The 21,991-nt window shown below is 39.6% G+C and overlaps 1 protein-coding gene across 2 annotated transcripts in view; it reads left to right on the forward strand.

Moving 5' to 3' along the window:
- The first annotated feature begins 1,508 nt into the window (after positions 1–1,508).
- Positions 1,509–21,991, forward strand: part of WWP1 (WW domain containing E3 ubiquitin protein ligase 1) — a 59,922-nt gene continuing 39,439 nt past the window's right edge. For both annotated transcript variants that reach the window (XM_054281857.1, XM_054281947.1), the window contains exon 1: positions 1,509–1,663. The gene's annotated coding sequence lies outside the window, so the exon portion shown is untranslated. The remainder of the gene's footprint in view (positions 1,664–21,991) is intronic.

Below are 21,991 nucleotides of genomic sequence, written 5' to 3' on the forward strand. Positions count from 1 at the left end.
AATTAGCAACTAGGTTGCTAACTGCATACAGTTCATATTACTGTCCATGCCAGATTTTGTGAGTGTAGAGCCCATATATTTTGTTACATTTGCTGTGTACAGAAGCTCAAACCATCACAGTTTTCAGTTGCTTGTACTAGTATTACCACCAGTCAAGAGAATACCAGTTTTTTTTTTTTTTTTTTTATTCTAGAATACTCTAAGATACTTTTAAAGCCAAACTGTAAATACTGTTTCCTTCCCAAACTCTATTTGGAAACTTTGTTTTCCTGCAGATTTTCTAAGAAGAATGAATAGGTTGGAAAGCAGCATTTTTGAGAGCATTCCTTTTATTTCCTGAAGGAATGCCCAAATCAGATTGCTGGCCCCCATGTTGTTTTTTAAGAATAATGAAATACCAGACGTTGCTGAAAGTTGCTTCAGGGTCTCATACTGTAAACTTTTGTTCCTTTCAATTAACAGTAGTGCTGGACTTTCTGGGACAAAGTCAAAGGCCTTGTTTATGCCCGAAAGTTCATGCTATCACTGCCTCCACAGCGTTACGTTGTACAGTACGAAGACAAAGCTTCATTGGTCTTCAATGTAAGACACAACTTCAGCTCCACACACTTGTGCATATAACCACTTTTGGGTTTGTAAATCCGCAGGGGAGGCCTGTGGCTCCTGCCAGGACAGAGCCAGCCCCGGGGCCGCGCCGGGGCTCCCGGAGGTGTCGCCGGGCGGGCGGGCGGTGTCTGGCCCCGCAGCGGGGCCGCTCTGCGCCGCTGCCGAGGGCTGCGCGGAGCTGCTCTCCCTGCCCACATCCGTCCGCCCCACAACGGGGAGGGCTGCGCTACTCAGAGAGGCAGAGGAGGCTCGGTGGTGGAGGACGGGCAGCAGCCAGGGGGATCACGGGCAGCGGCTCCTGTCACGGCGGCGGCGGAGGCTCCCGGCGGGGCACAGGATCCCGCCCTGCCTGCACGGCCGGGAAGGGAGGGCGGGAGGCGGGTGGAGGAGACACCCCCCGCCTTTATCGCCCGCAACGCAGCGGGGTGTGCTGGCTCTCCGCGCCGCAGAGGAGCCTTGTCGGGGGACAGCGACTTGCAGGAGCCCCGCTTATCCTGCCCCAGCAGGCTCTGTCCCGCGGACCGTGCTCCGGGGCTGCAGCCCGGCCCCGCCTCCCCCGAGGTCGATTCCGTGCTCTCGGCTCTTCTCCCCGCCGCGACGCCCGACTTGGTTCAGCCCGGGGCAGGCGCTAGGAATAAGCCCTGTCCCCTTTGAGAGCCTCGGTTCAGGCTCGCCTCTTCCCTCCCACCGCCGCTGCGCACTGCTCGGTCCCGACTGGGCCCTCCCGCCGGGGCGGCTCCAGCGGCTTCGGCTCCAGCTCCACAAGTTCCTGCTGCCCGTGCCCCGGGAGCGCGCACGAGGCTGGCCTGGCCGTCGGGGGCGCCGGGCGGGAGCAGCGGGAGCGGCAGCGGGAGCGGTGCCGGGAGGGGCGGGAGGAGGGCTGTTGTGCAGGAGCCGCCGATGCCGCTGTGAGATGGCATCATTCTGCGCGGCGGCGGCGGCGGAGCGCGGCGCGGAGGGGTGAGGAGCCGCCGCGGCGGCGAGGAAGCGAAGAAGAAGCAGAGAAAGGTGGAAGGAAGGAGAAGGAGGCGGCAGCAGCTGTGAGGCTGCGAGCACGGTAAGGGCGCAAAACAGGCTGTGCCGCAGCCGCTCTGGTTTGCGGTCTGGCCCGGCTGCTGTCCTCGCTCCTCGCCGCCGCTCGGCCGTGGGCAGCCAGGGGGGTGGGCGCTGGACGGCTGCGATCTGCCCCTGTCACCGAGGGGCGGGGAGGAGGGGAATGGGCGTGGGGGCTAAAATGGCGAAGGGAGCCGTAGGGAGGTCTCGGTCTCTCCGGCACTTCCACTCGTCGCACCCCTAGGGCTGTGCTGGCGGGGGGTGGCGGCGGCTGTTGCTTCTCCCCTCCCGATGCCCCACATGGTGTTCGGAGAATTGCTGGTTTTCCCTGCCGTCTCCCACTGTGGCTCGCGTCTGGACAGGGCTGAGGGCCTCTGGGCCCGCACCTGGCGAGGGGAGGGAGAGTCGGGGCTGTGGTGAGCCTGTGTCTCTGTGGGGCGGGGGGACAGGGAGGGGGAGTGTGGCCGGTGTCCGATGTCAGCGAATAACCTTGTTTATTCCTGTCTACGGCCTTTGCGAGGGTGACTGGGGGCTGAGTCGTGACCTGTGTCAACGCTGAGTGGATTGCGAGAGGCTTTAGTGGCCAGGAGTCAGTGAGGCAGCTCCACGGCCGGCCCTGGCTCGCTCATGTGCGGGTGAAAGCAGAGGAGAAGGATATTGTCGCGTTTATGTTCACCTGCCTTTGGTGGAGCCGGGGAGGGAGGCGGTGAGGAGCCGTGTCCCCTCACGGTGCGCTGCTGTCGCCCCTCACGGTGCCAGGCGCAGGGGACACGGGGGGTGCTCGGTCAGCGCTCAGGTTTTGGGTGTCTGCTCTTCTCTCGGGGTCCCTGTGATGGGTGTTTGGCTGAGCAGACTGTGGGAATTGAAGACCTCAAAAGACCTGTTTGTGTCCTTTATCTTTGTTTATGTTGTTGCAAAATGTTACAACTCGTTGTGTTTATTTACTTGATTTTATTTGTAGCTGTCTTATTTTTGGAATGATACCAATTCTCATCCCAGTTTAACTAGGATGAGCTAGCTCTGCTTCCAGATCTATAAATGTTTAAACTGTACATCAAAGAGAGAAAAGGACTTAACACCATCTAATTATTTTAATGAGAGCTCTTCGATGTTTGGGTAAAACTGTAAAAAAAGGTATTCATATTTCAGTTGCGCTTTCAAAGGGCAGCTGTGTCTTATAAAAAGTAATCAGGATGCCGTGCATTGGAAAAAACTCAGGTTAGGCAGGTTTAATAGTACTGGTTTACTAGGAGATGCAATCACTGACTGCAGGTAGCTGGGTTATATATGGACATACCTCTGAAACACAGTATGATCTTCATTGTAATAAGTCTACTCTTAAAATTGGTATTCGGGTTTAATCTCTGCAGTATAGAAACTGCTAAAGGGACTGCTATTGGCTGTGGTAAAGCTTTACTAACCTGAACTGGTTGTATATTTTTAAAGAATTTTGTATACTGCCTTTTCTGAGTCCGTTTGGACAAGGTCTAAACTGAATAACAATTTCTGGTTGATTTAAATACTAATAAAGATTAATTCAATTTACTTATAGAAAAAATCTGAGAATTTTTCATCCTTTTAAGAAAAATTTTACAGCTGCAAAAACACAATTTACTTGGATTCATGACAAAGATTATTTCAAATGGGGCAAGTAGAAATACTTCTGGTTGATGCTGCTTGTGAACTTGTGGGTTTAGAATCCCTTTATCACCTCCTCAGTGTGGATTTTGAGCTATATTTTAAAGGTCTAGTCCTGTAAGTGCTTCTAGCTTGAGCAGCCTAGTACTATCCATGGACTTTCCCCAATGACACTGTAGAATAATTCCCTTAAACACAAAATTATACTTGAAAGCTTGAGAGCTTTTGGACTGATTTATTCTCTTGGTATGGGACACTTTGTTACCAAAAGAATATAGATTATTTTTGTTTGTAAAATAGTTTACATTTGTTGTTTAATTTCAGTGAAAAAAACATTGTAAGTCAGCCAGTGTGTTTTCACTAAAGGGTTTTCAATAAACTTTAAATAATCACTTTGCCTACAAGTGCTTCTTAAATCACAGGAATACTGATGGAGCTCAGAGCCAACCCCTTTTCACGAGTCTGTGGAACCTTTGGAAGGGGAAGTGTCTGCTAGTTTTACTGGTATTCATCTTTTTATCTTTCAGTATGAAGTTGGAAATTTTGATAAGTTGGAATTTCTCCCCACTTCCCTGTTGTTTTTCATGAAAGAATGTGTGTGGGGAAAGAGATTCCTTCTGGGTTTTGGACAGGAAGAATCAGGAGCAAGGATCTACAACAGGGAGTTGGTATCACATTCAGTTTCTTTGTACTTCCTATACCATTAAAGCATTAGACTTGAAAATTAAGGTGCCATGATCAAAATATCATGACCTAAGCCATGTCTGTTAATTGGAAATGGCTTCTCTTTACGCACTTAAGGTAAATACTTATTGCTAGCTTAAAAAAACCCTGCAATCTAAATCCTCCACAAAAACCCCCCAGTTCATTTTAGAATTGAGATGAAATAACAAAGTGAAGGCTAGGTGAAGTAATGAACGGAGTGATAAGCAAAATAAGTGCTTGCTGCAAGCTGTCTTTAAGTGATTCTTGTTAGTTACTTTTAGCTGTGGTAAAAAGACTCTTCCTGAAGACTGAAAAGGAGTGAAGCTACTGATAAAAATGTTCTCTCTCTTTTAGGCAGGCCTTGTACTGCACTTGCCTGCTTCTGCAGAGTGTAACATTCACCTGAATTAAAAAAAAAAAGAAAAAAACTCTTCTGGCTCTGCCAGAAAATCAGTTGCATGGTGACTCAAAGTCAGAAAAGCTGCTCCAGTGTGCCTGTAATGAAGTGTCTGAACTGGGGCAGGATTCCCCAGTTTCCATGGTAGTGTCATATTAGCAAAAATCCGGTTATTTTTCCTGTCCTTGCGAAACTTGTAAACCAGAACTGCTGAACTCTTCATTTGAGTTCTGAGTTGTGCAATATAGTGGCACTCTTCTATATTCTCAGGTCAGTGTCCCAGTGCAGGCAATAGGAGCTGGTTACATCCAGGTCCTTCTTTCCAAGTTTGCTGCCATTGCATCAGTAGGCCGCATTCTGTGTCGGTGTTCATTCAGATTTACTGTGGTGTGCTGGAGTTCTCCTGTGGTTACATAAAGTGGCTGGAGGTAAGGATCATTGGAAATACTGGAGGTGTCACCACTGTTTTCTTGAAGAAAAAGAATATAGTTGGAAAGAGAAACCTCTTCTACTTACCGGCAGGAGTTGGGAGTGTCCAGAAGAGGCATTCCAAAGGCTTGTGAAAAAGATGAAGTCTTAGAGTGGTGCACCCTCTTTCCCTGCCCTGGCCCTCTCCCCTGTAGAGCACTGACATGGCACAGTTTTTGCTAAAATGTGCTATGATACCTTTAAGAGAGAGTAAGAGGGAGTTTTTGTTTTTAGTTGCTTTTTGTAAGTGAAAAGCTCTAATTACTGCTGCTTGTGATATCTATTTGCTGTTTGGGGAGCTGCTGGTTTAATCAGAAGCGTATTTAAGTTTAGCTCTGTTTTCCAAGTGTAGTGTTGCTTTAGAGAGAAACACTGGAGATTCCAGGGAAGCTGTCAGAGTGGTTATAGGATGTCAGAATTGTTTACAGGGGAGCGTGCTAGGTTTGATTTTGTTTTGCTTTCATTGCTTTTTTTTTTTTTAATTTCTTAGCATTGCAGGGAAAGTATGTCAGGAAAACCTTTAGGTTTCTTTTACATAGAGATTTACTAATTATTGCACATACAGTAAGAAGTAATTAATCATTGAAGGTTTACATGACTGTACTGCTGTAGTTTTATAGCAGCCTATGTATGACAAAAAAATAATTCTATTTTGATTTGCTCTCCCCTCAGTCAGTGTTGGGGACTGTGTAAGTAAGTTGTTAATCTAATGTACAGTTTGGTAATTCAGTACTGTCAAAAAATCACTTTTAAAATCCTGTTAAAAGAGAGTATGGCTTTGGATTTAACTTACAAATTCTACCTAATTTCCAAGAGTCAGCTAAAATTTACTGAGCTGGTTGTGTTAGTTTATAATGGCTTTTGACTAAAATAAGGTCATCAATAAAATTGGAGTGAAGCATGTGTTTAACAAAGCAGATTATGTTCTTCAGTTTTTATTAACCACCATTTTTCTTTTCATTGGAGTATGTTAGATATGCTTTTGTTCAGCTTTAAGTGGCTAGCATCTGAGCATACTTAAATGTAACCAGTTCAAAACCTGAATACTTTTTTCTGAATAAAATTATCTGTTACACAGTAGGACAATCTCTTGATTTGTCTTATGTGTAAATAGCATTGAGAATGCAAATGCATATTAGTATCTGACCCTTCAAGTGGTTCAAACAGCATAGAATTACTCCCATCTACTTCGATTCCATTAGGATTTCAGGCTTATTTTGTAGGATATCGTCTTGAAGATAGAGGAAAGCAATTTAAAAACTGATGAGAAGAGGAAGTCAGATTCTAAAGATAAGCAGCAAAATAATTCTGGTTTATGCATTTAAGTGTCTTCACCTTGCAGCCTGAAGTGGGCAGAGGAGAGCTCTCATCTGTGCTTCTGTGAGCCTGGAGAGCAGTAAACAGGATACTCTGCACATATTTCTCATCACTGGGGTTTTTAACCCAGATCTTTTGGTATAAGATCTGAATGGAGCCGGAGATTAGCAGAAGAATCCTTGAAAAAAGGAAGCAACTAAAAACTTCTACCTGTTCCTCATATAGGTGGGTGAAAAATATGGGAGGACTTTGGATTTTATGTGCTATTTCAAGATCGCCAGAAATTCTCAGTATAAATCAAATCAAATGAGTTGTAGTTTTAGAATGGGCTAAAGTAAACAGGAAAGATAAAGTTGATAATCTGTAAAATTGCACAATATGCTTTGGCATCAAAACTGAAAAAATAACACATGTCCAGTTTTGAAACAGAGTGCTGTGATAGCTCTTGAAAAATTCAGAAAGACTTTTATTTTGTTTGTTGTTTGTAAGGATGGAGTAAAGCTGTTGAGCAGATCATAATACCTTAGTCTTAAAAGCTGACCTTGTTTTTATTAACTGGTGTACCAAAATTACATACACATTTCTCTCTTGTATTTCCTAGCGTCTGTGATGACATAAAGTTATGTTTGTAAGCATAACAGTTAAAAAGCGAAATAAAATATGAGAGGAAAGCTCAATAGAAGATGAATAGTAATAAGGTTGGCAAACTTCGCTTTTCTCCTCAGGTTAGAATTGTGGAAACTGCTTCTTCTTAAATTTCAGTTCCCTTTTTTCCTCCAGTCTTGACACAATTTATTTTCCACTTCCAACTATCTTTGTACAGTGTTATCTTTTTAAAAAATGATCACTTTTCTTACTTAGTAGCTGAAAAGGTTTTGGGCATTAAAAAAAAAAAAAGAGGAAAAGAAGATGGATTTTGACTTCAAGATGCCAGTTACAAGGACAGTAAAAAATCAGTTAGTATTGAAAATCTGGTGGAAGACTGATATCTGAATGTCATTCCAGAATAAAATAAATCCCTGACTGAATGCCTTGTAAGAGGTTGCTGACAAAATTTTGTCATGGGATGGTTAATTAAATTGCATTGTTAAGGGAATAGCCATGGGAAAGAAAACTGTTTGGAATCTTACTTCATAACATGATAAAAAGTCTTCTGCTAATGAACTGACAAAATCGGTAATTGAGTAGTGAAAGTTGGACCTTCAGATGGAAATAACAGTGGGTAGTGTAATATTTGGTGATAGGTACATTTGCTGTGTTAACATAGGAGACCTAATGTAGGAAAGAGTAGCTACAGCTATTCCTCAAAATGAGGTGTAATGAAGTATTTGGTGACAAGAACCAAACACAGTGAAGAACTGTTTTACAAAAATGTCCCATCAGAAATGGAGTAAAAATCTAAATGTTGGAATGTATTCAGAATATAACATATATGAGCTTACATGCTATTTTTATATTACTTACATAAGCGTATTTGTTACTGTTCTATGGTAAATGGTTTTGGGAATCTCCCAGATATTTTACAAATGAACTGTTGTGTTTCTTTGTTGTTTGTATTCCGTGTTTGATCAGGAAAATATAACTGATTGAGAAGAAAACTATCAGAGTAGTACAGCTTCTGTGCAAATAAAATGAAAAATGTTGTTAATTTTTGGCATTAAAAGAAAGTGAAGAGAGGTCTCTAGCAGAGGCACACAGAACCTTAAATATTAAATATAACTTTCAGCTCATGCTGTTAATCCTGTGTCATATAACTAAACAAAGAGGTATTAGAGAACACTTTGAAAAGTTGTGGAGGGTAGTCTATCAAGAAGTAATTCTTACACAGTTCAGTTGAGATTAACTGATGTATGATTCAAAATAAAGAGCAAACAGACAAGGAGAAATTCCATTGCTAAGAAATAGGGATTTTAATAAAAATATCATACAGATTGTACTTTAGTACATAAACTAAATGCATTTTAAAATACTTTCAAAGAGCTAGTTTGTCTAAACTACCCACTGTAGCCTTTTTTTGTTTTTTTGGTTACAGTTTGTTTATGTTTTGTTTTGTTTTTTTTTTAATGTAACTGTCAGGGACAGTCTACTTTCAGAGGTGTTTGCTGTTCTTGTCTCTTGTATAAATCTATCATGCTGGTTGCTTCAGTTTCAAAGCTTTAAAGGCTATAAGTAATCAAAATTGATTAAATAAATCTTTATTAGCAGAGACATATACTTTGGGCTTCTTTTCCTGCATGTTTGAACATTTTGTGTTTCAGTCCCTCCCTTATAACAGAGGGGAACTAAGAACATTTTCCCAGGTGTTTAGTGACACTCCACAGCTCAAAAACTGGTGTTTCTAAAGGTTGATGTAGAAGATGTAGGAATAGACTAAAGAATAAAACAGACAATGTCATCATGCCACTGTTTCTGTGCACAGTGCATTCCTAGCTTGAATGAATGCTTTGTGTATTTTTTCAACTTTTTCTGTGTCCTGCCCCATCTTGAAAGCCGTACAGTACAACTGGGGAAGGCACAAGAAAGGACAGCAGGAGGAGGAGAGATTCATAGGGATGAAGACTTCGGCAATGACTAAGCATTTCTAGTGCTCTTCAGGCTGAATGCCTGTGTGTTGACCATACCATGCAAGTGTACATTTTGTGAATAAAAGATGCTGAAGATGCTTTTCTCTTGCTTGTCTTTCCTCTAATATCTACCCTCACAAGTCCCTTGAAAACCAACCTGAATTAGGGAATGACTTTGACCTCCTTCAGTGAGAAGCTGGTCTTTTCTGTGCACTTTTTTGTAGGCACCTGATTTCAAAGCAGTGTTGCTCACAAGAATAAGCTGTTAATAATTTTAAGTTTTATAACTTAGTCTTTAGCTTTTATCTAGAAAGGATGCTGACCTTCATTAAAGTGTGTTTTCATTCACTGTTGCTTTTGTAATGTGTTAAACTTACTATGCAAGATATTATTGTGGTTCAGTATTGACCCTTGAGAAGTCAAACCTTGGGCCCTTCTGGTACAACCTTTTTTTTATTAATTTTATTAATTAATTAATTAATTTTTATTTATTAATAAAAACAGTGACCTGCTTTTTATTAATTTTCATGTTCTCAACTTGCGATTTTTTTTTGTAGTTAAATTTTGGAATCATATTAACTCAGACTAAAATTGGATTGGAAAATAATTAGCAGAAACAGGCAACTGTTTGTTTTAAGACGTGAGAATTATTCATCAGCTTAGAGCCCTGGTAAGGATCAGGTTGAATTCTCTAGCACTGTAGAGACTGAAGGGCTATTTTTGAAAAGCAAGCGCCAGTGCTTGGCTGAATGCTCTCAGGTAGCAGTAGGTAAGATTAGTGCAGTCTGTGACTGGAAGTAGGACAGACATGTTTTAGTGTTTTAACACTGCTGAGATTGACAGCTGGAAAGAGCCTTGCATAGCACTTTTAAAAAATGAAATATTCAGAGAAAAGAGCGTGAGAACATGCAGTGAATTCTACTTATACCTCTTTGAGCTATTTTTTGAGATAAAGTTACTGGTGAGAGGTGGATTACATCAAATGTCTTACTGACAAAAATTGTGCTAAACCCTTTCTGCCACTTTCTCATAACACTGAGTAGGCTTCTCTTCCCCTCTTTGAATTATTGTTTTTTTGTGACTTATCAAAACAATGGGGAGACTGGGAAACTATTTTGTGGATCAGTAATAATGTATTTCCCATTATTGGTATTCCTTAGTCACCTTTTTCATATCCCGTAAAAACATAGTGGGGGGGATGTATGAGTAACAGCAGCACTCTTGGTTAAAGTCTTTAAAGTTGTTCCATGTTTGCTAATTTTGCTATGGCTGCAGCAGAGATGTGTTTACACCAGTCAAAGCTATTGTAACCAATAAGGTGGTGCTGACAGACACAAATTCCTGCAAGTGGATTTTATAAGCTATCTGGGCACTCTTGGTATGTGCTCAGGCTCTCTGCCTGTTCAGAAGCTCATAGTTCTCCATTTTCCATATGGTGAAAATAGGTTACCTACATAGTTTAATATGGAAGTACTTATATGTAACTAGGGGGTGAAGTTTTCTGTTTGCAGTGTAGGTACACTAAAATCTGCCCATATTTTAACAATCTATCTTAATATATTGCTTTACATTGCTCTTAATGCAAGTCTGATGAGCAATAATTTATACTAAGCATTAGGATTCTGCATAGCAGAAGACAACCCAGAAGGCTTGTGTGGCTAGCATATATAGTGTTCTGACAGATATGAGAACTATTTAGCTAAATATTAGAATTAAGGAGAAAATATTCTTCCCTGATATCTTGACATATGTGTTGGCCTTCACCTACCATTGTTCTGTTCAAGAAACATGAAAGTTGTTTACTCTGTTTGTTTTGCTGCATGTGTATTTTTGTCTGTAACTCGCAGAGGAGGCATTGTGGTATTTTTCAATATTTGGCATTGTGGTAGGACCTAGAGGCATCATTGTGATTAAGATTTGCAAGCAATGCATGCTGTAAATATTTTGCTGTAAGTTGCTCTGTAGTAGAGGAACTAGGCTCCATACAGACTTTTCTTACAGTTACAATTCTTTGCTTCATGTGCTGTTCTAGACCCTTCTTACTTGTGATAAAAAGGCACTGTGCACTGCTGCAGCTCAGACTGATTCAGAGCTTTCTGTGGTGTTTCTGTAGCTTTTGAGTCAGGCAGTGTAGAGAGCTTGAACTCACACTGCAGCCTTTGCTCAGCAAGCACATGAAGTTGTGTCTCTTTCCTCTGCTAGGCTATTGAACTTTGTGAAACTCATGGGAACTTAGTGTTTCAGAAGATATTACTTCTCAGTTTATTTTAACTGAATTTGGTGGTGAACAGATTCACTTAGAGGGATGGAGATGAAAGGAAGAGGGGGGAGAGGCAGGTGGACAGTATGAGTCATGCATGTGATGATTGCTTGGGGAAACAAGGCTAAAAAGGTCCAAGTATAAGGCAGACCAGAACAGGCAGATGTGTGCAATGGAATCATAGTCATTTGTCTGGGCCTCTTGCATAACACTCAGAAATACAGTTTTTTGTAAACTTCTGTAATGGTACTATATTTTTTCTTAGACCCTTATATGAGGCTGGTAATATGTTATAGATAGTGCACAGATCAATTCTGAAGCATTCGTAGCAATGGTCAATGAATGTACTTGAAAAAAATGGAGAAAATACTGTTTGTATATAGCTTGCTCTCTTCATCTACTGCTATTGATATAGATTTGATTTCTGAGATGGAGGGTTGGAAAATGCATACAACTTGGCTTAAGGAGAGTTTATACTGTATATAAATATACAGTAATATTTATATCAGACCCATTGTGAAGAATGTTAGAATTTGTCCAAAGGAGGAGTAGAGGACATGACATGAGGGGCAGCTCAGGATACTGTGTTTGCTTGGCTTAGAGAAGATGAGACATAGAGGTGACGTCATTGTCTACAGCTCCCTTATGATGGGGAACAGATAAGGAGGTGCTGATCTTCTGGTGTCCAGTGATAGGAGGTGAAGGAGTTGCTTAAAACTATTTGGCTTGGTTGGTTAATCAGAAATTCTCTGCTGAATCATGGAGTGGCGTATGTTGGAAAGGATCTCAAAAGTGGGGTCAAGCACTGGAACAACCTTCCCAGGGAAGTGGTCATGACCCCAAGCTGTCAGTTTGCAAGAATAAAATAGAGTACAATATTTCAATTTGCAGGAACCTACAGTGATCATCTAGTCCCCCTGCCTGAGCAGTTCAGGGCTGACAGCAAGGTAAACTATGTTGTTAAGGGCACTGTCTGAATGTCTCTTAAACACTGACGGGCCTGGGGCATAGACCATCTCTCTAAGAAACCTGTTACAGTGTTTAACCACCTTCTCAGTGAGCAAATACTTTCTAATGTCAGGTCTGAACTTCCCCTGACTCAGTGTTGAACCATTTCTACATGTCCTGTCACTAAACAACCTGGACAGGAGATTAGCACCTCCCTCCCAGCTTCCAGTCAGCAGACTTGATACTGGTCCATTCAACTCCAGTATCTGGTTCATTGATATAAATATTGAACAGGACTGGCCCTGGAACTGAGCCTTGAGGAACAGCACTGGGATGGGTCACCAGTCCCATTTGGTACAAGCCTTTGAGCTCTGCCCTTCAGACAGTTCTTCACTGAGCATACCATGAACCTGCTCTTCCCACAGGTGGGCAGCTTGTCCTGAAGGATGTTGTGAGGAGCAGTATCAAAAGCTTTGCTAAAATCCAGAACTGTATCTGCCACCTTCCCTTCATCCAAAAGGTCAGAGACCTTATCCTAGAAGGATATAAAGTTAAACAGGGTCATTTCATGATCACAGCTGCCAAGACAGAAAACTACTGTCACATCCCCCACGAGTCCTTCTGTATTCACGAATAGCAAGAATGGGAGGGCTGGCTGGCTCACTGAGTACCTGTGACAAGGAGTTACCTCCTACAGACTTCAAGAATTTCCAAGACTTCCTCATCACAGTGGTGTGGTGCTCCTGATTGATATTAATTGAAATCTTTTATGAGGGTAAGGGCTACAAATTCATAGGTTTCCCCTAAATTGCCTTGAGAATAATTCATCAATGATTATGTGCTGGCTGGGATATCGGTTGTAGACACCCACTGCAACAACTCCTTTTCTTCCATACCCCTAATCCTCTCTCAGGGGCTCTCAATCATATCATTACTAACTGGAAGGATGTGCAATCAAACCCTTGCTCACAAACAGAGCAATTCCTCCACCTTGCCTGCTCTGCCTTTTGCTCCCGAACAGCCAGTAGCCCTCTATCCCAGTGGTCCAACCATGAGACTCATCCCACCAAGTGTATCCCAACACCAGTAATGTCATAGCCCTGGGAACTGACCAATGCATTCTGTTCAGGAAGCATTTAGACAGTGCTCTGAGATGTTTTTGACTTTATATTAAAAGATGTTTAACTTTTATGTTGTGCTGTGTGGAGTCAGGAGTTGGATAGGGTGATCCTTGGGGTTCTCTTCCATCTCAGAATGTCCTGTGTTTTAAGAAGAGTTACAGTTTGCTTTCCACTTCAGTTCTCTGTCGATCTGCTGCAGGCTTGGCAACTGGGAACTTTGTAACAAAATATTTACAGTGTATCAGGGATGTCGGAGTATCTCTGGAGAAGGTGTTGGTTTGCTGTCAGGGAAAACTAGTGCCTTGTCCTGTTGTCAAGGCCTTGTAACCCTTGGAAGAGGAGAGTGCTGAAGCTGACATTCTACTTCTGTGAAAGCAGATCCTAAGGAAACCACTACTGTGTTTATATCACCAGTATGTACTGTGGCTTTGGCAAAAAGATGAGAAATCAAATGCTGCTGTATCCCTGACTGTTCTGGCTGGTCTGAAGATTCACTCCCAAAAGTATGTTGATGAAAACAGAAAGCATGAGGATATTCTCATAGCTTTCTTCTCATTTGTTTTGTTGAAGTACTAATTAACAAGCTTTGGTCCTTTTCCAGATCTCTCAGCCTCAAGTAATTTTCATTTTTTAGGGTAATACTTGTAAACTGTTCTTAGATAAAGGAGTGAGGGACATTGTAAGTTGAAGATGGTTTTGGTAGTATGTTTGTGTTTTGACTGGAGAAGCAAAACATGCTCTTGACAGAAGATACCTGGGGGACCTGGTGGACATGAGATTGAACATGATGCAGCAATATGCCATGGGGACAGAGGGTGACGGGTTCCTGGGCTGAATTAGACAAAGGATCTCAGTCTGGTTGAGGGACGTGGTCCTTGCCTTTTGTTCAGCACTGGTGATGAGGCCTCATCTGGAATGCTGTGCTACTCAGTACAAAGGAGACATGGATGTGCTGGAGAGAGTTTAATTAAAGGCCATCAAGATGGTGAGGCACTGGAGCACCTCTACTTGAAAAAAAAAAAGTTTCCAATATTCACCATTAGCATAGAATATGTCCTACAGTTACAAATGTTTTGAATAGTACATTTTACTGTCCTTTCAGGTTTTCCAGATCTGTTTGTATAGGTGATATTTATGTGCCTGATGAAATAGTTACTTTTTTTTAGCATATGTATTTTAAACTCATCAATACCTAAGGAATTGGAGTAAGTACTAAAGGGATCTGAAGGAATCTTATGATCTTGATAAGTAGCTAACTATTCTATTAAGTAGTTTCAAGTTGTTAGCTTTGCATTTTTATAAACTATCCTAGATTTTTATTTAAGGTAGAGACTTCCATTTCAGTCCCTCAGTATTTCTCTGACTCAAGTTTAGCAGTAGGTAGCACAGAAAATAATTTGTTGCTCAACAAACTTTACTACAATCTTTACTACAATCCTGTCCTAGAAGTTCTGTCACTGTGTGTTTCCATTGTCTGAGAAGTAAAATCACTGCTCTTAGCATTATTTTAAATGATCAGGGAAAAACTGATTTCCATTTCTAGTGTCTTCTAAGCTATTAAACAATGACACATGCTACTGTTTTACAAATGGTATCTCATAGGTGAGGAGGCTGTTCAGTACTGCTCACAGCATCTTACAAATTTACTGGGTAATTATTAAACTTATCTATGCTTTATGATTCTGAATACATTTTGTACCATCTTTTGCATTCAGTTTGCGCATAGAACTATTGCTTAAGTTGTTTTCACAAGGATTCTGAAAGTTAATAATCTTTCCCTCATTGAGCATACTGTTAAATAAGTTAGGACTTGTAATGTTTCAGGTTCTTCAGTTTCATGCATAATTTTAAGACATAGGTAGAAAACCTGATGGTAAGCATGCATGCTACTTTGTTGCATTCTGAAATATTTTTTATTTGTAACATATGGATTTCATGTGTACTTTTGTGTGGAATAATTAAAATATCTCCCAGAAAAATTTTAGATTATATAGGTAAAAAATGCAAAGAAAAATATACATAGGACTGAAATTTAAAGGTAGCAAAGGTGAGAACAACAAAAAAATAAGAGGTTCAAAAAACAGGAAGTGTTTAAATTCATGCAGATAAAAAGGTATGGGAATTGGCTGCTTGGGGCAAAAACAGAATACCAGAAGATGTGGAACTTGGTTTAGTCTGTGAAGAAAAAAAAGTAATACCCCAGTGTCATATAAACAGATCTATTAAGTTAAATTGAAAGAATTTCAGACATTCAGGGTAAGGCATCAGAGTAAAAATCAAAGGTTAGAGCTGTTTGTGTGACTTGGACTTTGTTTTTCTCTCATATGTCTAGCAGGAGTCACACATTGAAGCACTGTTTACTGGGCTTTACCTCTGAACCATTTCTTTCAGTGTATCTGTAAGAATGACAAAAACCCCACCTGCTGCTTAATGGTGCTTCATTACTCCATAGTTCTTGTTCAATTCATTCACTTAATTTCAATTAACTGAAGCTTGTCAAGGCTTTTATTTGATATTGAAAAACAATCTCTTCAATGTTTTTGCAACTTCTAGTAATTTTAAGTGTGACTTATTGCCTGCTTTACTATTACAATATGTTCATTTAGAGCTTTATATACCCTTTTTAAAGTCTTTGCCAGCTAGAAAGATGTGTAACATGAAATAATTAAAACAATAGCATAGCTAGGAAATATTTTCTTTTTCTTAAAGTTTGTTCTTGTGTTCAAACAATTTTGGCTCCTTAACAGTGCAACAGAGTGCATATGTCAGAGTTCCTGTAGGTGGCTGAGGCATGTCAAGGTACCATTTTGCCAGCTTTATGAGTATTTTAAATTCTGGCATTCTTTTGAAAGGAATCAAACCAGCAAATATTTTCATTGAGTGTATAAGATATCCATGAATATAGCTTTTTACTGGAAGCTATAGGAGTAAGGTTGTTTCACAGGAGTATGGTTGTTTTTTCTTCCCCTGCCTTCCCCCATACACCAATTAATTGCTGATTAATTAAAGCTAATACTTGGCCTACATGATGTCTTGTCTGTATCCCTAGTCCATTGCACCTAAACCAAAATTTGTATTGGGCTTTACTGTATATTCCTGTTTAACATACATTTGTTAGAAAAGAGAATGGAATTGCAGACTTTCTAAATTGGCCTGAAATAGTAAATCGTAGAGAAGGAGAACATCTCAAATGGAGGAGAGATGAAATTTTTGTGAAGAACGCATTAGTTTTGTATTCAGCATGAAGCAAATGTTCAGTGGTTCTCAGAAGGCCATGCTGGTGTTTATGATAAGTATTTCCATTGCTTCTTAAAGTGGCATTTGGTTTGTGGTAAGGTTTGTGGCATTTGAGGAAAGAAAACTTTAAGTTCTCTATTTGCCTATGTGTAATTATTACTGTAATTTTAACTTTTGATGATCAGAAATATCCATTTAGGGAATGCCAAGTCTTTTTTTTTTTTGTAAATGTTGCAGAGGGCAAGAAGAATTGTAGAAGTAACTTTACTGTCTTGCTCAGTGTAAGAAAGGCCAACGTATTTTTAGGTCTACAGATGTTTCTCCAGATCTGTTTCAGGTCTGGTTTCTGTTTGTGCATCTCAAATTACTGAGGTGAAAGTTTCCTGATGGCAAAGGGAGAAATCCTTAATTTTTAAAATGATAATAGAGTTACTGGTTCTCTCTGGAAGTAATACAGTTTTGGTTCTTTTTTAAAAAAAAACCAGTTAATTAGACATGTGTTCAATTAGCTGTGACAAAACCATCAGCATTTTAAACGTTGATAAATAGTGAAATGGACTTTTCAATCAGAACTGTGTTGAATAAAAATTCTGGATTTTCAAAGCCTTAATGGAAAGAGATTGATTAAGAAACTTATTTGCATCTGACTAAGAAAAGGCATTTTTTTCTCTTTTTTTTCCTTCTTATTTTTACATCAATAAACTTGCTTCTGATCCTATACTTGCTGATTTTCATCAGCCTGGTAACTCCCTTCCCTCACCTAGCCTTGTTTCTTTGGTGGAAGAAGAGGGCCTGGAGGCAGGACTAGAAGTGTGGATGATTTTCTGTGCTACCCAACAAAGTGGAACAGATGTCTTCTCCTGAAAGATGCTCACACAGGGTTGCTGTGTCACCCTGCATGCTCCACCATGGGCGGAGTTTCCCTAGAATCTTTCCTTCCCATACTTCACACTCAGAAGAGCTACAGTACAGCCTTCAAAATCACTGTTCACTTCTCTAACCTTTAGCATTAATTGTTTATATGAATGAATTAAAGTAGAAAAAAATTTAACTGATTTCAGTGATGGGATTTTTCATATGTTATGAAGTGATATCACAGGTAATTGGACCATACTGTGTTGGTACTTTTTTTTCTTATTCCTCGCTTGATTCTTGTGGTGTCATATGAGTAAGAAAGTAGTTTTCTCTCTTGGTGAGTGTGCTCTTTTACATCTGAGTGCCTTGATTCTTCATTAAATATCTCCTCAATTACTGGTTCACAGCATCAGGCAATTTATAAATGTGTGTTTGCTGCTCCAGTGATATTTCTTAACTTTCAGCTTTACAAGAAATACCTGCACTAGATGCAATCATTTTCAAATGAGTAATGCAATTTAAAATGTGCCTGCTTAAATTCTATGAATAAGTAATTATTCTACTGACTGAAAAAGAAATAAATTAAATATTCACTGTAGCTGTTCCCTTTGATTTCTGATGTTTTAATAGCATTTTGAGATTTGGAGAGTATTGTTCACAGAAGTGTAAATTTTATAAATGTTGTTATTGTTAATGAGACTGACTTCTGTGAAACTGTTGATTCATATGAATTAGGAGATATTCATATGAATAAGGAGATCCTTTAATTTCATATGAATGAGGAGATCCTTTAATTTTTTTAATAGACTTCTATGTTGTCCATGGAATGGTTTTGCTTGTGTCTCATTTTGTCCTAATCAATCTGTATTTACCCAAAATAATATATGACAACTGAAGTAATATTAAAGTATCAGCTGTAGAAGTTAATAACTAGATTGTACTCTTCCAGTTGATGTAACAGTTACGTGTGAGGAGGATGGTTTAGAAAGAAGGGTTGTGATCATTGTGGTCTTTGTAGGGCTCTCCAGAGTCTCAGTGAATTTTTGTTGTGCAGGAATTTTGAGGATGGGAGTGGTATTTGTATGTATTGATGAACAGTTCTGAAAAGTAAAGCTTCACATCCTTCAGATCAATGAAGTTTAACCTAGACTTTGAATAAAGAGGCGTAGCAAGTTCATATTTGGGAATGTGTGGTGATTGTAGCCATGTCAGAATTAATCCCCTCATTTTCAGGAAGATTATAACTACAAAGATGGTGACTTACATTGCTGTATGTAATCCTCTTTTTAAGATTATGTAAAGATAACCTCAAAGATTTTAACCCTTAATTGACATATTCAAGAGCCAAACTGGGCATTTATTTTGAGAGACAAGAAAAAGGGATTTAAGCATGAGGAAAAAAAAAAATTTGTCCATGATGCAAGAAAACCGTAAATATTGCCCCTATGCCATAGTGTTCCCTTTTCCATTAGTGGTAAGGACTTGCATTATTTGAATTCTGACTTTTGAAATTGTTTAGTTAAAAATCCTCATCTTTCAGTGTTTCTTCACTATCTGTTTTTCTTTCTATTGGAGCCTTTTTTGTAAATTAGATCAAGAAAATACAGGTATTTTGCTTTTGACATTACCCTGAATGTGAAAACTGCTCAGTCCCCCTAATGAGTATTTTCACTTTGCTTGGTCTAATTGGCATCTCATGCAATTCTGCAGATCAGACAATGTGTTCAGTTGAAATTTTGTTTATTTTTGGCTGTGCAGATATAATTTCTTCTGGCTCATCAAGATGGCAGGTTGCTAGTCTTGCTAGTCCCTGAAACTTTCAGATTTTCAGTATTGGAAGAATCCCTACTAGAACTTCCAGAAATCTTCCTCAGGTTATAAAAGGTTTTTCCTCTAGTAAAGTAAAAAAATGGTGGTAGTCCCATCTTCATGTAAGTCTGTCAGTTCTTCTACTTATGGGACTTCTTTGTTGTCCCTGCTTAGTTTCATTCAATATATGCGTGGTATCTCTGCAGCAGCTTTGCTCCTCAGAAGCTCAAGATTTTTTGAGAACATTTATATCAACGCTCTTTACTTCCAGTCTTTGTTAATTTTGGACTGCTCTTTCATGGTCTGTTATCCCAGAAGAGCTTTTCATGTCTTTTGCTTGAGTATGACAATCCATACTAGTACCTTACAAATGTTGGTAATACTGTTTTTGTCAGCACTGCAAACAGTTCCTGTGACAGAGTTCTTGTCTGCTGTCTCACCTCACCTCTGCTCCCTGCCATGTCTGCACCAGTAACTATTCTGTCAAAGGTTGAAGGGCCAAGTTTTGGATTATGCTTCTCTTTTTTAACTGTGCAGCAGCATTTGTCATATGTTCAGACCAGCCTTTAGGGGCTAATAGACATTCAAAGCTCTAGATAAAATAGTTCATCTTGTACAATCTAGTTTGGCTGACTTTCCTTCTTGAAGGCTTTGTTTACCTGGAGTAAAAACATGTTTGGAAATTAGTATGACCCAGTGTACATCAGGCAGTGAAGACTGCTTTTTTTTTTTTTTTAAATATTAACATTAGAGTGGCTTTTTGGATCTTGAATGAAAATGACAAACATTGTCATGTGAGCAGGCTGTCTCCTGAAAGAATCAACCTTCATCTGAGCTGATTAGGCAATAACCTGTTAATTTAAAAATGTCAGTAACTGAGTTAGTGATGAAAATAACTGATGACTGAAGCCTTAAATAAATTAAATGTTTCCTTTCTCTTAGTTCCCAACCTGTTCTTGATTTCTAATCAGTTAGGAAAGGATGAGTGGGCTGCAGCTGTTAGAATCTTTGGAACCTGATGGAAACTGTTAGAATCTTTGGAACATGGTGAAAACAGAATCAGTCAGTTCAACTAATTTGCTCTGTTCAGTAAAGCCCTTTTCAATATAAACCACGACACAAAACTTTATGTATTGTTGTTAAAAACCTATGTTTATCTTTAAAAGTTTAAATGCTTTTAAAAAAACTTTCCTATATTTTAGTGTATTTTCCTAAATAGTATTTGACATGCATGTCAGTATTTAGTTTACAGCATAGCGAAAATGTGGAACTATAATCATTGCTTAGGTGTAAATGCACCTAAGTGTACCTTATTGGCAAGAACATAAAATAGATTTCTGTTATAGAAGGATGTTAATTCAGCAAGATCAGAGGGGGTACTGTTGTTGTGGGTTGCAGTCATGCGCCTCAGCCAACCACAAGCCTAACTTTGCTTCATCTCCATCAGCTATTGAGATCTCCCTCACACTGCAATAATTTCTCCCAGATATCGTGGTCATTTTTTCTTTCAAGAGGAATGATGCAAAGCTAAGTGTAGTGAATTCTTGCTTCCCTGTTATCAGAAGATTGACAAACATGTTTGCCAAATGCAGTTAGCAGCTTAGTAGCTTGCAGAGCCAGAAACTCAGGTTTGGGCAGGTGGTATTGCAGATAAATCAGCACATGAAGTTTGAGGAGATTATACAATGAACTGTCTACTTGAGAATTCTGACATTATTTATTTATTTATTTCTGTATTTATTTTGCTTTGCACATCCTTGATGTAAAGTTAAAAAAAGGACAAAACTCATCCAACCAACCAAATGAAAACCAACCCCCCACCCCAGCATTTTACATCTACATAGATTAAACAGTTGAAGGAAAGAAATAATCATAATTTGCCAATTACAGAAGTATGCCTAAACTAGTTTTTTAATGTGTGTTTAGAACTAGATTGCAGATCTTCGTTCTTTGGGAAGAATTTGAGTTTGAGTTGTTTGAATTTGTTGCTTTTATGATGTTTTCCATATCAGCGGCCTCTAAAATCAGGTGTAGATGACCATCCAGTGGAATGTGTGAAGAAAATCTAGGAGTTAATTTCTTTCTTATTTTTCAGTTAAAATATAAGCTTTATTTAATATTGATACTGGCACCCTCTCTAGGTCTGTATGTTGGATGGTCTGTGTCACATTTGGTTCATGAGGTGCCCCGAAGACAGATTTAGTATTGCACAGTATGATGGGGTCACAGTAACACCTTCATTTGTTCATTCACTTCCAGTGTAGTGTGATGGAGGCAGTTTACTTGGGCCCAGTTAGGAGGATTTGTGGATTATAATATTTAGTTTTTACAAAGTTTTTACAAGCAAATCCTCAGAAAGTAGGCAAGTAGCTTAAAAAAATTCCTGCAAAGAGACTACAGATTGAAGATAATACTAATAATATGAAAATTAAGAACATGGCAGAGCTGATGCTTCTTCTACTTCTAGCATGAGCTCTTGGTCAGGTGTATTAAGAGATAAAACCATTGGCAATTAGAGGTGACAAGAAGTCAGCCAAAACAATTTGGTTTATCAAGAATGGTATTTCAAATACGGATGTACATCCGCTATTGGAAATGATGGACATTGTTTCTTGAGGTATCAGCTGATGATAGTATGAAGCCATCACAATTAGCAAGGCATTTAAAAACTAAGCACCCAAAACATGAAGACAAGCGTACAAGCATCTGCAGGTTTTTTTCAGCAGTGTTGACGTCATGATGAAATCAATGATGAAATCAATCCAAGATTTTACAAGATTTCACTACACTTAGTGATAGGTCATTAGAAGCCTCTTTTGAGATTTCTCAGTAGCAGAAGACACAGATTCTGTTGGGGAAGCATTTCCTCTTTCTGTGGTACTATAAATGTCTGAAATAATACATGGTAAACAATGTGGTGAAAAACTAAAACACATTCTTTTGTCAGCAGATACTGTTGAAAGATGTCTGGAAAACATTGCCAAAGTTCTGAAGAAACAAATATCAGAAAAAA

This window comes from Melozone crissalis, unplaced genomic scaffold (genome assembly GCF_028551555.1).
Source record: "Melozone crissalis strain CALT ecotype California unplaced genomic scaffold, PUWL_Pcris_2 ptg000002l_1, whole genome shotgun sequence".
Classification (NCBI taxonomy): Eukaryota; Metazoa; Chordata; class Aves; order Passeriformes; family Passerellidae; genus Melozone; species Melozone crissalis.